The sequence below is a fragment of the Cupressus sempervirens genome, chromosome 2, assembly GCF_028749045.1.
Source record: "Cupressus sempervirens isolate cs-2001-9-10 chromosome 2, ASM2874904v1, whole genome shotgun sequence".
NCBI classification, from domain to species: domain Eukaryota; kingdom Viridiplantae; phylum Streptophyta; class Pinopsida; order Cupressales; family Cupressaceae; genus Cupressus; species Cupressus sempervirens.
The window spans coordinates 217,831,373-217,847,381 of NC_143119.1; positions in this window are offsets into that span (position 1 = coordinate 217,831,373).

Genomic DNA, 16,009 nt, shown 5'->3' on the forward strand with positions numbered 1-16,009 from the left:
GCTTATGCATTTTCATTGCATCGCCAATTTCATTAACATGTAATTCAAGCATTACAATTGCAAGGTATCTTTCTCTCAATCAATGCATATTGCCACCTTTTATCAATTTTTTTATACAACTATTTTGGGATCATATTCCCTCTCTCTATGGGTTCATATTTAAATTTTTCCATCATATGTATCAAAGCATCCTCTATATTTTGCTTGTCATCATAACTCATACTAAATGATACTTAATATATTTGAAAGTAGACAAACTTACATGATCCCTTAGGGAAGTGGCAATTTCATCAACAATGTTAGGCCTTTTTTTAAAAGAAACTCTCAATTGGTTGACATCATCAAATTTAGTCCTATCATTATCTCCTTTTACTACACATTTTCTTCTCCCTTTCCTTGATTGTTGGCTAGAGGATGTAATTACATGCTCCCTCTTTTGATATGTTTTAACTTGTGATTGTGTGCCCATTTTTATCTTTACAACTCTCTTTTTCATATAGGGGTGGCAACAATAGAAGCCTTGGTCCTTGACCTTGTAGCCTGAGGTCTTGATGGTATTGTGAGAAGTTTTATTTTTCCTTTATTCTCCTATGTTGCTACTACAAAAATTTATTTTCCTTTGTCCTCTTCTCCTTCAACATCTTCACATTTCATATCGGTGAGCATTAGGACAAGTTTCTTCTTCTCTTCTTTGAATGTTCCCTCCATAGTGGTAATCATTTTTTGATTTTTTTTCTCAATCATAGGAGTAATGATGTCTATTTTTATTCTTTTCTTTTGTCTCCTCATAAGCACTAAAGGGCTTAGCCTTCCTGTTTATTGGATCCTTCAATAATGTCTTTATAGCCTCAGTAGCTTGATGAATATTAATCTCATATCCCATGGGCTCTAGCCAAATCAAAGTATTGTTAGTATAACCTAAGAAAAAAAATCATCCTTGTATTTTTCAACAAGTGGAGGTGGAGTTCTATATTTTTTATGCATTATAACCTTAAATTCTTTGAAGTATGCAATCATAACACTATCAAATTTGTCACCTAACCTTTCAATATATTAATTAATCTAGCAAATGACTAGCCTTTTAACATCCTAATTGACATTTTCAATGGTAGGGAAATAATTTTTCAAGTAAAATAATATGCATGCCAATAATGAACCATATTTGCGAGTGTTTGTTTTAGCTAATCAAAGTCTTCATATTTTCATTCATTCACTTTAGTAACAACTTGGTGAGGTCTAGCTTTGTGCATTTCTTCATAATTTTGTAAGCTCGGTCAAATGCGCTACATGGTACACTATATGCCCTGCTAGATTTAAATATCTTATATGCAACAACATTTATTTCCAAATATTGTCTCAGGATCAATGATGGTAGCAACCTTCAATCCTCTATCATCCCATACCACTCCATTTTTATCTTGAATATCTTTCTTTGGTACAACCCTAATTTCCTTGGTCTTCTTAGTTATAGGGTATCTAGTGACCATATGCACTACATCATTCATGATTTTTCACAGGCTTGTCCAACCATAATGTCATGTTGTACACTCTACTCAATAGAATGTGCATCCATCTTATTTTGAATACCTTAGGAAAATACAAAACATGTGTCAATCCCTTAGTTTCCAATTCTTTGTTTTCATCCTTCAATCACCCATCAATGTATAGTTGCTTGTATGTCTCTTGCAATTCATAATCACCTACTCCAATCTTACAATGATAAAATACACGGATATCTCAAACCAATAAAACACTATGTGGACTCAAAGATAATGCTCTCATCTCATTAATTTGTGTAGCCACTTTTGCATCCAATTTGTATCTAGGCTCTTCACAATATTCATTGTGAATCAACTTTACTTTGCTAACCTTGCTATTCTTTATAGTTGTTGAGCTTGACGTCATTTTGAGAAATTAGGGTTTTGTTGAAAGCTTTGAAAAACTAGTTTGATTAGCTCACTTACATTCTCAATACTAAAAGATCATTCAAACTCACTTGTTAAAGATCCAATTCCAATTACAAATTGTTAGAAATACCAAAAGGAAATATATACTTTTGAGAGGGGGGGTGAATCAAAAGTTCAAACTTTAATACTTAAACCAATTTTTACCATTCATTAGATGCATGCAAAAACTAAAATGAAATGTAAAGAAAATGCATCAAACATATAAGCATACACACACTTGACACCTAATATGATTACCTAGAAACACTCCAATGAGAAGGTAAAACTAGGGTGGGGATGACACCCACAATTCTTCACTACTACAGCAATAAAGTGTCACATGTTAAGGTTACATAGTTTGACCACTTTCATGATCTACCCTGTGAAAGGCCTACCCTATTAAAGGCTTACAAAGGATTGTTAGATCCTACCCTATTAAAAGATTTTGAAACACCTTGTTAGAAGTGTGCCTAGTTAAAGGACTTTAGAACAGTCACTTGGAATGTCACCTTGTTAAAGGATTTTACAATGATTGTTAAATGAACCTTAGTCCAAAGGATTTCACTCTACTAATATAGTTGTTAGAAAGTAACAGTAGAATGTTTAATTTGATAACTTACAACTTTGCCTTGTTGATTTCAGATCACACTTCTATCCATCTTGATCCTCTTGATCTATTATAACAATGTTGTATAGCTTTTCCTCTATTCTAAAAACTAATTCTGCAGTTCTTTCACACTTCTAAGTCACCTTGAATGCTTTTTGATCAATTCACCCCTTTCACTTCCTTCATTTTTTCGCTTGCATCACTTCCTCACATACACACACATTGAATTATGGGGATTCATCTTCTTTAAAAAGACTTTGGTGACTTAGGGTTAGGTATGATTCTATGACTGAGAGTCTTCCAATTTTTTGATTGGTTGCATGTTGATTGCATAGGAAAACCAAATAGATTTGATCTTATCTTCAAAGCTTCAAGATCTATCCATAAGTCAGCATTAAAATGGTTTACATAGTTTTTTGTGCCATCACAAACAACTAGGTTCATTCTATGTTACTCGGTACTTGATAATATTGATGCTCAACACGTACTATAATTATGTCTTGCTTGACACTTGAATTTGCTCAATATTAACTGTTCACTTGGCACATGAGTGACGCGGCACTCATTGCAACTCGACATCTATACATATTATACTTGGCATGTGTTACTAGCTCAGCATGAACTTAGTAAATATCTTTAGTGTGTTGACACTCAATTGTCAAAACCAAACTAAGATCAACAATCTCCCCCTTTGACATGAGTGTCAAAAACACTTAACTATACATAAAAAATCTAATTTCTTTGAGTATAATGTATACACAGTTTGACATATATATAGAAAACTTCAAAATTTTCAAAACTCGATAATAGACACATATACCTCAAAATTTGTCTTTTTTTGAGTAGATTTGCTTTATGCTGATACTCTCTGTCTTCAAAAGTACTAACACTCTATTTCTGTTCTTTTAGTATTTTCTCGCCCTTTGTTTTCTCTCCCCCTTTTGGGTTATCTCCCTCTTTATTCTTTATTATCTCCCCCTTTCATATTTATCTCCCCCTTTTTTTGACACTAATGTCAAAGGGTCTATACACTAATTGTGTATTTGTCCAAATATTTCTTGTAGACTTCCATTCTAATCTTCAAAGCAGCATCCCAGTTGTCTAATGCAACATCTAAGGATTTGATCTGGATGGTTGTCTCTACTACAAGATAAACTAGTTCATCCAATGTTGAAAGATTGGGATCTTTCTTTAATGCTATTTCTACATATGATAATTCCTTTTGGAGTATTTCCATATGAGGGGTAAGGGAGGCTTGTATATTAATCAACTTGGCTCTTATGTTAGCCTCTTCTGTTGTTAACACAACTAGTTGATTTTGTGTATGAAGCACTAGATTAAAATGCTTCTCACTTTGAGCTGGATTTTGGGGCAGTTGCATACCGAGATGTTCAAGTTTCTTTCTAGGTTCATAATTCTATGGCTTGTTTCTTGTGTGAAGAGTGTGGGATCAAACAATTTTTTGAACAATGAGGATATGTTCTCAAGTACTTTCTTCAGTTTCTCAATTTTGGTAGCCAATTCAACTTGGGATATTGCCATTTCACTAGATATTTTCTCATTGACTTTCCCTTGAAATTTCTTTTTAGACCATTCCATAAGTTTAACATTATTATCCTGGTCTTCATTAGTCACCTTTTCAACAATTTTTGATAGTTTTTCTAATATAGGTTTAGATTCATCAGGTGTTTGCAAGCTAAAAGCATCTAAAAAGATGTCTTTGATCTCTTGAAGTGCTTGCCTCTATTTGTACTCTTTCTTGAGTATTTCTTGATTCTTCTTTCTCTCCAATGCTTCTTGCATTATATTGATCTATTCTAATGTCATGGTTGCATAGTCATATTTAGGTATCACTATTTCTTCATCTAAAAGTGCATCACCATAGTGAAATACCTTAGCAACCTTTGTTTACCTGGAGCTTGGTGCTGAAATCTACAATGGCATTGCATCAATGTTCGGCCTCTAAAGGACTTTAGTAGGAGTGCCAGATGTTGGTAAGTTTACCAATGTCTATATGGCTTCTTGCTCCTCCTTAGGTGTGTCCTTTTCTTCATCAGATCTACCTTGATCAATTACAATTAATTGTGATGCACCTTGTGTTTGTACATTAGGTACAGAAACATCTATCTGTCCTACTTGTTCTTTTGTAGGCTCATTTACTTCTATAGTCTGAGTTGTATCAGCTATGTCAACTTTTGCAGTAGTGTCAACCTTTGTAGATTTATCCTCTAGTTGTATTATTGGTTGAGCACTGGTAGTTGTAGAGATGGCAGAAGGTAGTTCTTGTGTGTTCACCTTTTCCCTTGTTGTATCAGCTACTTCTTTTTGAAGTTCATCCACACTGACCAATATAAGATTTTCACATAATCTTTCTTGTAATGTGGATTGGTCAAGTATCTTTTTTAGATCCTCTACAGTTAATGGATTAATGTTCTAAGGTGAGCTCTCAGGAACATCTTGCATTGTTATGGTCTCTGTAGGTGTGTTTGTATCATGTGGAGGGCTCATTGCTGGCAATTGTGAGTCTTCCACACTCTGTTATGTTTTCTACTCATCAATTGTTGCCATCTCATCTTTCTACTATTGTGTGTCCTCCATAGTGGTGTCTTCTTTTTCTTTTTCTTTTTCTTCTTCCTTTTCCTCACCTTATTCCTCATTGTTTCTTCCCTCAAAGGGATCTTCTTCTCCTTGTTTGATAGTTGTCAATCCATATATCAACTTCCACATTTGGGTAGATTTCATGACAACATCCTCAGTCTTGTTCTACAAAATGCTAAAAGCTCTATATTTGGGTGCAAATTGATTTCCATACTTTTTTTTTGCTTTGGTAATTTTCCCCTTTGTTAACTCTAGGATCACTTGTGCTAATGTTGATTCTCTTATTTCTTTTTCAATATTTAGGCAATGATGCCACTTATTCTCAATAATGGTGTACATGTATTATCAAATTTAAGAGGAGTGTTCTTGAATTTTTCCATCATGGCATATAGTGACTCTTCTATCATGTTCTAATCTTCTCTACCAAGTTTTCCAAATTCAATGTTTTTCAATCATTTCAAATCTACATTATCCCTAACATTATCACAAATGTTTTCAGGATTAGATTTGAGCATGACTTACCATTCTAAACTGACTTGTGTCCTCAAGCTTTGTCTTCTCGTCATCTATCTCTGGTTGTGCTATGTATTTTCTTCTTGATTTCTTCGACATTGGACTAGTCTATTTAGTAGCCTTAGTTTTCTTTTTTTCTTGCTCCTTGGCCTTTTTGATTAGTTGCCCTTGTAGTGGCTCTTGTTACTGGAGCTATAGGCTTTGTTGCACTTGACTTTGCATTCTGTTTTCCTTTGGTTTTGCAACAAGTTGTGCCTTGGCTTTGCTAGTGCTTCCTTGGCTTCTTCTCCCTCAACACCTTCTTTTTCTTTATCTTCACCCATGCCTTGGGTCAAAGCAAGAGGTTCTTGACCTTTTTCCTCTTCTTCCTCTTCATCTTCTTCATCATTATCTCTTGCACCTTCCCCAAACTTAGCTTTTAGTTTTCTCACCATTTTATCTTTCTTTTTCAAAGTTGAGGTTGTCTTCAATTCGATCTCAACCTTTGACTTTACAACATCATAATTAGCAAAAAATTTGGCAGTCTTATCAACTTCTTCGGCAAGTAGTGCAGTGATAGCAGTTGAGGCTTCATCAATATTAATTTCATATCCTAGAGGCCTTAACCATCTAACTCTAGGTACAATAGCCTGGATAGTCAATGTCTACAAGGAAACAAATGTCATTGTAATGTTGCTCCACTAGGGAAACATGATTTCTTAACCTCTATTTCATGGACCTCTTGAAGTCTTCAAAATAGATAGTCTTTACTGACTCAAAATTCTCTCCCATTTGCTCAATATAATCATTGATTTGTACAAAAAATGACCTATTGGTCTTCCATCCTATTTGCCAAAAGATGGGAACTCATTTTGCACATAGAAAAATATAAATAACAATATTGATCCAAACTTACATTGAGCACTCTTTGATTTTCTTATTGCTCCTAGGTTCTCCATTATCTGTTGTAGTTGGAGCTATGCAAGATCATAAGTATGATCTTTCTTGACAATCTTATAGCCTACATCAACTGCTATACAAGAAACACTATTTAGTATTCTTAACTAATAGAATTTATGTGATATGACTCTAATGGAGAAGTCAAGAAGTGGATCTATAACAGTGTCAATAGTCACATCGCTCCTCAATATTTTGGGCCAATCTAGGGTTGGGTAAATAGTAAACCTATGTATAATTCTCTTTGAAATTTTGATAGGTCCTCCTTCTAGCCATAGAAATCCATCATGTATTCTGCTTAGAACTATTTTGATCCATTCAAGTTTGAAAATTGTTGGAAAATCTAGGGCACGGGTTAAGCCCTTCCTCTCTACAATTTTAAATTCCTCCTTCAACACCTTGTTTTCACATAATTTGTCATATGCTTGTTTGATTTCCATGTCTCCAATTCCTCCTACCTTGCAATTATAACACTTCCTCACATCTTAGACCATTACAACGTTAGGTGGAATAATAGATATCGTGCTTGTTGGGTCATTTTTATAAGCAACTTCTAGTATAGCCTTGAAATATGGTTGTTTGACCTCATTGCTAACTAATTAAATGTTGACCATTTCCTTCTCCTTTACATTTTTTGAACTTGAGGCCATTATGCAAGCTAGGGTTTTAACAAATATGAAATTGTGTAGCTTGGTAGATGAAGAATACCTTTGAAATTGATGAACTGATGCTTGATGTTCACTATGATTTGTGCAAATGCTTTGATCTCACTTGTGAATCACTTCTTCGCTCTACTCGCTCTTGCTCTATATTTGTAATGATGAAGAAATATGTGGAATTTGACCTTATACCCTTTCAAAATATAGCATTTATTGCATGGTACATGTACAGCTGTAAACTCAGCATTAATATAATTCCTGTTTTACTCGGCATCCATTTATTTTATCATCACTCAATAGCTACTAGAATTACCTTTACTCGGAACCTATAGAAATTTCCCTCACTCGATAACTACTACTGACTCAGATTCAATTGACTTTGGTTGATAGCTCGAAACATACTAGTACTTTACTCGACAACAAAAGAGAACTTTTCACACTCAACGCTAATGTGAAAACTTAAAGATTTGACCTTGGAATTTCCTTACTATCTTGCATCTTTCTTCATGCTAATATATCTTTTTTGGTACTAACTTCTTTTGGAATTGATGTATGATAAAACATTTTAAACATCAGTCCCACATACCTCCTTTTGCTTAATTTGATGAGATGTGACCACTTGACCTATCAGGTGAAGTGATCCCTTCATTTGATGTGTTGCATCCATATTTCTTCTTCCATGTTTTGTTCATCTCTCTTCTAGTGTGTTCAACATCCACCTTGCCTTTTCCTTTATTGAATTATGAGTTGAGTGTCTTTGACCTTGTTGGGAAATGCTTGTTGATATGACCAGTCTTTAAACAGCTAAAGCATTAGTTTGACTCAACCATCTGTTGTAGTTACCACTAAAGTGTGTTCTTATGCAATTCTTAGGGATCTATCCATACTCTTGACAATAATGAAAGCTATGTCTTGTATTCTAGTCCCAGCTATAAAAGTTTTCATAGCTTCGTACCTTTATTGGCTTCCTTGCTGTCCATGTGGACTTGGATCTACATTCAAAGGCTCTATGTCCAATGTAGTGTCTGCCCCTAGTTTACATTTTTTCTTTCATTACCGAACTCTTTTAGGCCAATTTTATGCTTGATGATTAGTAGCATTGTTTAGATATTATCAGATATTGTTTCATATTCAATTGACATATGATGAGATTACTTGGTACTCTAAACTTCATGTATGCATGATGATTCTTACAGTGTTTTTAGTCATTGATGATGTTTAGTTAGATGGATTATCATATGTGTGTTCTTATGGATACTTACCCCATACTACATGTGTATGGTGTGTGTGTTTGTTTTCTTTATGTATGGCATTTCTAATGTGGTTAAGGAAGGGATTCATAGTCACTTGCTAGTCGAGATCTACACAATACACCACTTCCTACCATTGCCTACTTAGCTTAGTATATATTGTGTTTGTGCATGCGTGAATTTTATGCAGGTTGCAGGTACCAGGTATTGACTTCTTTGAATTGCTAGGATGAGTGTACCCTATCACATTATCTCAGTGGTAAGAGAGGGGAGATAAATTCTTAAGTCCAAATCCCAAACCTTTAAGCCATTTGTCCTAGATAATTAGGACAAGTACCTGAGTTGAGTACCCTACGAATGTGTCAAATGACATTAATTCATGATTATAACCCTTTAGTTTGATTTTGTATGTGTTTTTCTATGATGGGTTTTTGTATTTTTTATGAGTCTTTGGTGAAATTTTCTATTAATTAAGTCAGATTAAAAGGTTAAATTAATGATTTAATTTAATGGAAAATTATTATGATATTTTAATATTTAATTATATTTAATTAATTATAAAATTAATTAAATAAAAAGAATTAAATTTGAGGATAAAAGTTATAAGAATAATTTTAGAACATAATAATATTTATTTAATTTAATAATAATATATTTAGAGTTCATTTTTAAAATAAATGCTAAATAATATTATTATTTAAGTTAATAAATATTCTATCAATTAAGTTTCGAAAATAAATTAAAAAGTGAAAATATATTAAGTATTAAAAGTTGTTAGATTGCATGATGTATGCATGAGATGGAAAATATAAGAAATTAATTAAAAAGATAAAACAAGTGAATTTAATAAAGATATTTTAATTGCATTAAGTGTGCATGAGATTAAAATTTAATAAATTAGTTTCAAAGAAGTCAAGTGAAAATTAAATAAACTAATTTAATAATTCAATAAACGTGCATGGAAAAGATAAAAGAAAGATAAAGAAAAGTTAATAGGGAGTTGAAGTCTAGTGAGCGAAGAGTTCTCTCGGGTGAACACACAATTAGTGCCCTAATTTTAGGAGAGAACTCCTTATCACCAATTGAGGGTTCATTTTTCAAAGGGGAGTGAATTTTGGAAGAAGGAGGAATTTTCGAAAAGGAGAAGGTTCTGAGAGGAGGAATTTCTCTACAATTTTCTTAGGTGTAGCTATTAGCATCAGTGTCCAGGTAGACACTTGTGATTATTCACTAAATGTATTACACTCTTTCTTTCATGTCTTCTCTGTGTTTGTCAAATGGTTATTTGAAGAATTCTTGTGACGAAAGTTTTATATTCTGAAATTTTGGTATGCATGTTGATTATTTCTGTGTGCGAAGAGATCAAGGAAGAAAACTCAATTAGAAACCCTCGTTCTAGATTAAAGAATTTAGAAATTAAATTGGGAAGAGCTTTTGAAAGAAAAAAAAATTCTAGGTTGAAAATTCGCATGGTTAATGATATTTTCTCTATCAGACTATATTTGTAAATGTTTATTTTATATATATATATATATATATATATATATATATTTTTTTTTTTTATTTTTTTTTTTTTTATTTAAAGTATTTTAGTGGGAGGGGGAAATTGGTTTGGATGGATAAATTTTATTAAATAAAATTTAATTTAATTTAAAATAAAGTATATTTTTACACATTGGGGATTGCTTTGAAGTTTTAATTAAAAAATATATATTAATTTTTTTAAAAAAATAATAAAATACAATTAATGAGAAGGGGGTTTCACTCCACCCCACACTTACCTTATTCGGTCAGCGACCTTCATGCATGCCTACACTGCGTTAATCATAGTGTACCTGCAATGGGGAGCATTAAAGGGGCCACACAGCTGGTAGAGGCTAGCGGGCCCTAAACGCCTTAGGCAATATTGCCTTTTTAAAATTTATTTAAATTATTATTTTAATTTTAATTTGATAAATATTAATCATTTTCTGTATTAACAATGTTATTATTATTTAATGATATTTTATTAATCAGTTTTATATTATAAAATTTATTATTATTTAATAAATTCATTAATAAATTTTTAATAGTAATTTTATTAGTATTTAATGATTTCATTATTAAGTGTTAATATTAATTTAATTACTATTTAATAATGTTTATTAAATAAGTATTAATTAATAAATTAATTATTAAATAGATTGTTATTAATTATTAATACTTAATAATTAATAAGATGTTGGGAAGAACTAGATTTATTTAATTATTAATCATAAATCTGATTTTAATGAAATTGTTAATTATTTTATTTAAAGTTAATGGGGATTATTTTTAATATTTTAAATAGACAATTATCCTTAGATCATTTGGATCAATGGATTTAAAATTGAAATAGGGTAATTGTACCATCATTTAAATTTAAGAACGCGATAATTTGTATGGGTAACTATGGATTTTATCTATTTAAAACATACGTTCAACTAGGAATGGAAACCTTACATTAACTCAACAATATATTATCAATCAAACCCAACGGTGAGGTTATCTCGTTTTCTATGTGATGTATATGCTATGGGGTTTTCGAGGTTTGATCTAGCTTTGACCAGCCTTAGGTTGTTACCAGAGGCTTGGGGGTTATGTGCTTGTGATGTCATGCTAATGTTGATCTTGATATTTTATACTCAACCATGGTAATGTGTCTGGTATGCTCTATGAGATGTTTTGACTGTTTTTGTTTTCTAATGTTCTCTTGTGAAACTAAGGTGAAATGTATAACCTATTTGACTTAACCATTTTTAAGTCCTCGATTAGTTATAATTGAATTGTTATCCAATCGCTTTGATAGGACTAAAGTGTTTGCTTTATTTTGGTGATGTCATGCTTTGACATATTTGGACTTAACCATTATGAGTTCTTTGATCAGTATTATTTTTGGGATGCTTTCCAGTTGCTCGTAGAGAACTGATGTGATTATTATGATTATCTTTTGATGCTTTCTAGTCACTTGCAAAGGACTGAGGTGATTTTATATGACTCTTTGATTTATACTCTTATTAGCCTAGGGTAGGTTATCCACTTATAATGTCGAGAAGTGGCTTGCAATGGAGGTCAGGGCCCTAAGTGGCTGCCAGGGTAACCCATTGTAAGTTGTTTAACAAGTGAAAACATTACACTAAATGGGAATAAAATGAACCTAATAAGAGTCTTTGTATTTTCTTGCCCATGCCTTGAGTGCTAGTATGGACTAGGATGGGAGTAGAGAGAATGCTTGGTTGTGACCTTGCATTCGTAGTATGCCTTGTCAGTACAAGAGGATACTAGTGGCCACATAGGGATCACTAGGGGGTCGAGGTCCGAAGACACTGCCAAGGTAACTCTAGCGTGATTCATGCGATGACACGTGCTTGCTTACATAGTAGGTTTCCTACGTGTCTTGTGTGCCTCTGGGTATAGATGTTGATCTATCTTGGAACCCTTGAGTTAGAATACTTTTAGGATTTTATGGACTTAGAGAGTACTTTTGATATGTGGTTTGATATCTTGTTTGGGACTTGAGACTATCTCCTTAGCACAGTGGGAGTGGGCCATTTAGGTTCCACACGATCGGGTGGTAGTGCTTTTTACTCTTACTATTGAGATCCATCTGTTGCTACCATGGATGGAGCTTCCTTGTCTGCATTTCCTTTCATTCTATCTATGTATCATTATGATGGATGGTTATTTTTTATGATGGATGGATATATCATGTATGGTGGATGGTTTCATTTATTTTATTTTACCTTGTATCATGGATCCGAGGAGGATGATGTATCTCTATTTTTACATATGTATATTCTTTTAGCCTTTCATACCCTGTGACATGTATAGTGGATGATTGAGCATTCTAAATTTAATATGCCAAGAGGCATTCGAAAAAAATTATATTATTTAAAGGACATTGGACTTTTCATTATTCTTTCATATGGATGTGGTATTTGATGGACTTAGTTTTAATTAAATTTAAATGTGATTCAACGTCTTGGGATCCTTAGGAAATGTAACCTATTATGTATGCTTTTAGTTGAATGTATGTTATTGCTTCCGCTACTATGTGTTTGTGCCTGATGACCTTGTTTGTTACACTTGTGACAATGAGTCATGTTCCTTGGCTTAGCATTCTGACTAGAATTCTTACTCCTGCAAACATTTTTTGTATGTCCTTTCTTATCACAATGATGACAAGTAAGTTTAGAGTTCTTGCCTTTGTTATTCCTTTCTTTAACAGTCTTGGATTACTCTTCCTCTTCAGTGCTTATGTAGCCCAATCCTTATGTATCTTTACTGGATCTAGGGTATTTTAGTAGTTGCTCAAAGTACTTGATGGCTTCATTTGGCTTGTTGAAACTTTCAGCAAACTCATTTTCTCTTTTCAAGTCATTCTATAGCTGTTCATTTTGCAACTTTAGTGAAGTTATCTCAATGTCCTTGAGATTTAACTCATGATGAGCATTCATCATTTGGCTTAGGGTGTCCAATTGCATGTTTAAGATCCTGGATAGCTCTACTGAATTTTCCTCCAATCTATTTGCCAAAATTCTTTTGCCTTATTTATCATGGCCTTGTCTTCTATAGCTTTCTTATTTTGTTTAGCTACCTCACATAGCAATATAGCTTGTGATTCTTGTTCCAACTTGAGATTTCTAATTTCTTTAGCCTTTGTTCTATTCTTTTTCATGATATCTATTATTGCTGCATCGAATTCACTAGAGTTACCATTTGCAAATAATTTTGTGGTGTCAATCTCTTTATATTATGTGTCATTTTTTGCCATAGCAATCTCTTTCCTTCTCTTCAGTGAACTCCTCAAAGCATCTCTGGCTTCATTCAGTTGTTGTAGTATGAGATGTATCTCAATCTCCTGGTTTTCAATGGTCTTTCCCAACTTGTAAACTTCCATTTCAAGATCTTTTCTCCAAGTGTTAAGGCTTCTCCTGATGAGAACTCAACTTTGATACCAATTGTTAGAAATACAAATGAGAAATATATACTTCAAGAGTTCAAACTTTAATACTTAAACCAATTTTTACCATTCATTAGATGCATACAAAAATTGAAATGAAATGTAAACCAAATGCATTTAACATATAATCATGCAAATACTTGACACCTGATGTGATTACCCAGAAACCCTCCAATAAGAAGGTAAAACTAGGGTGGGGATGACACCCACAATTCTTCACTACTATAGTAATAAAGTGTCACCTGTTAAGATTACATAGTTTGACCATTTTCATGATCTTCCCTATGAAAGGCCTACCTTGTTAAAGGCTTACAAAGGATTGTTAGATCATACCTTATTAAAGGATTTTGAAACACCTTGTTAGAAGTGTGCCTGGTTAAAGGAATTTAAAACACTCACTTGGAATGTCACCCTGTTAAAGGATTTTACAATGACTGTTAAATGAACCTTAGTCCAAAGGATTTCGCTCTACTGATATAGTTGTTAGAAAGTAATAGTAGAATGTTTGATCTGATAACTTACAACTTTGCCTTGCTGATTTTAGATCATAGTTTTGTCCATCTTGATCCTCTTGATCTATTATAACAATGTTGTATAGCTTCTCCTCTGTTTTGCAAACTGATTCTACAATTCTTTCACACTTCTAAGTCACCTTGAATGCTTTTTGATCAATTCACCCCTTTCACTTCCTTCAATTATTCACTTGCATCATTTTCTCGCATACACACACATTGAATTATGGGGCTGTGTCTTGCTTAAAAATAATTTGGTGACTTAGGGTTAGGTATGAATCTATGACTGAGATTCATTCCTTTTCCCACTTAATCCTTTCCAATTTTCTGATTGGTTACATGTTGATTGCATAAGAAAACTAAATAGATTCAATCTTATCTTCAAAGCTTCAAGATCTATCCATAAGTCAGCATAAAAATGGTTTACATAGTTTTTTGTGCCATCACAAACAATTAGGTCCATTATGTGTTACTCAGCACTTGATACTATTGATGCTCGACACTTACTACAATTTTATCTTGCTCAGTACTTGAACTTGCTTGGCATTAATTGTTCACTCAACACATGAGTGACTTGACACTCATTGCAACTTGGCATCTATACATATTATACTGAGCATATGTTACTAGCTCAACATGAACTTAGTAAATATCTTAAGTGTGTTGACACTCAATTGTCAAAACTGAACTAAGATCAACACGCACAATATGAACTCTAATTTCTCTCTAATTCACTTTTTCAAACTCCAAAATAAAGGATGAACAAATGAACATTTCAAACTCTATTATAAATGGAAAATTCACTTTAATGTTAGGTAGGGCATAATAAATGCTCCACATCCTTGGTTCACACACACTGGCTCTCCAATCTTTTTCTCGGTTACTATATAATGCTCAATCAATAAACACTTCTATCATCAACTCAATAACCATACCTACAAATTCACATGCTCGGTGTACCTTATGCTTCTTCTTACTTACTATTCTTCTCAGTGAGACTCATCAACTCCACTAACATCCAATAATTCATGAGTTGTCCTCATGCATCTTGCATTATGCAAATATGGACTTCAATTCATCATATGCTAGGAATTGATTAGGGTATATCAATTCAAATCTAGTTCCATGCCTCTTTGCATGATTCAAATAGATATAGTGGATTCATCTAATCCATTGGATGAGGTGTCATCGACTATGGTTTTTGATATATCAATTTCTTTAGTCTTCTTCCTCCATGTCTTATCTAGTTGATTCTGTACTTCATCAACATCAACTTTTCTCTTACCTTTAATATCTTCATCTTTAGGTGCTAACGCTCAATGTCTATAGTTTGTTCTTAAGGGATCAACCTTATGACAATAATAGCATGCCATTCCAATATTCCTTCAATTTTCAAGTCTTCCTCTGAAGTGTAATCTTATACAGTTCGTTGCAATATGACCATATTTTCAACATGCAATACATGTAATCCATGTTATATAGTCCCAATTGAATGCATTACCTTGCTTTCTCGTTGTCCATTTGGACTTCTTTTGAGATCTACATTTTTTGTGACTTGTGTCCAAACTTATTACAAGTACAACAATAACCATTAAATTCATATTGCTTGGTAGATTGACTGAACTTGGATCTACATTCACATGCTTGATGACCATGCTTACTGTAATTGTAACAATAACCATCAAATTTAGGAGTAACATTAGTATTGCCAATGTTGCTCCTACAAACATTGGTTGTATGTAGAAGTTTTCTGCAATGGTAGCATGTAGGATTCTTTGGCTTAGGATTTGCGTTGACATTTCCTTATTTTTCTTGCTTTGAGGGTTCACCTTGCTTGATTGTAGATGACTCGGTGAATACTTTGTTCACACTTGGTAGATATATTGTTGTTTGATGTCATTTTGACTTGATTAAGCATGCCTTGCCCGATGTGGATAGAACTACTTGATATATACAATGCTTCAGTTATAATTTTCTCATACTTACACTTTTGTCTTATCTTGGCTT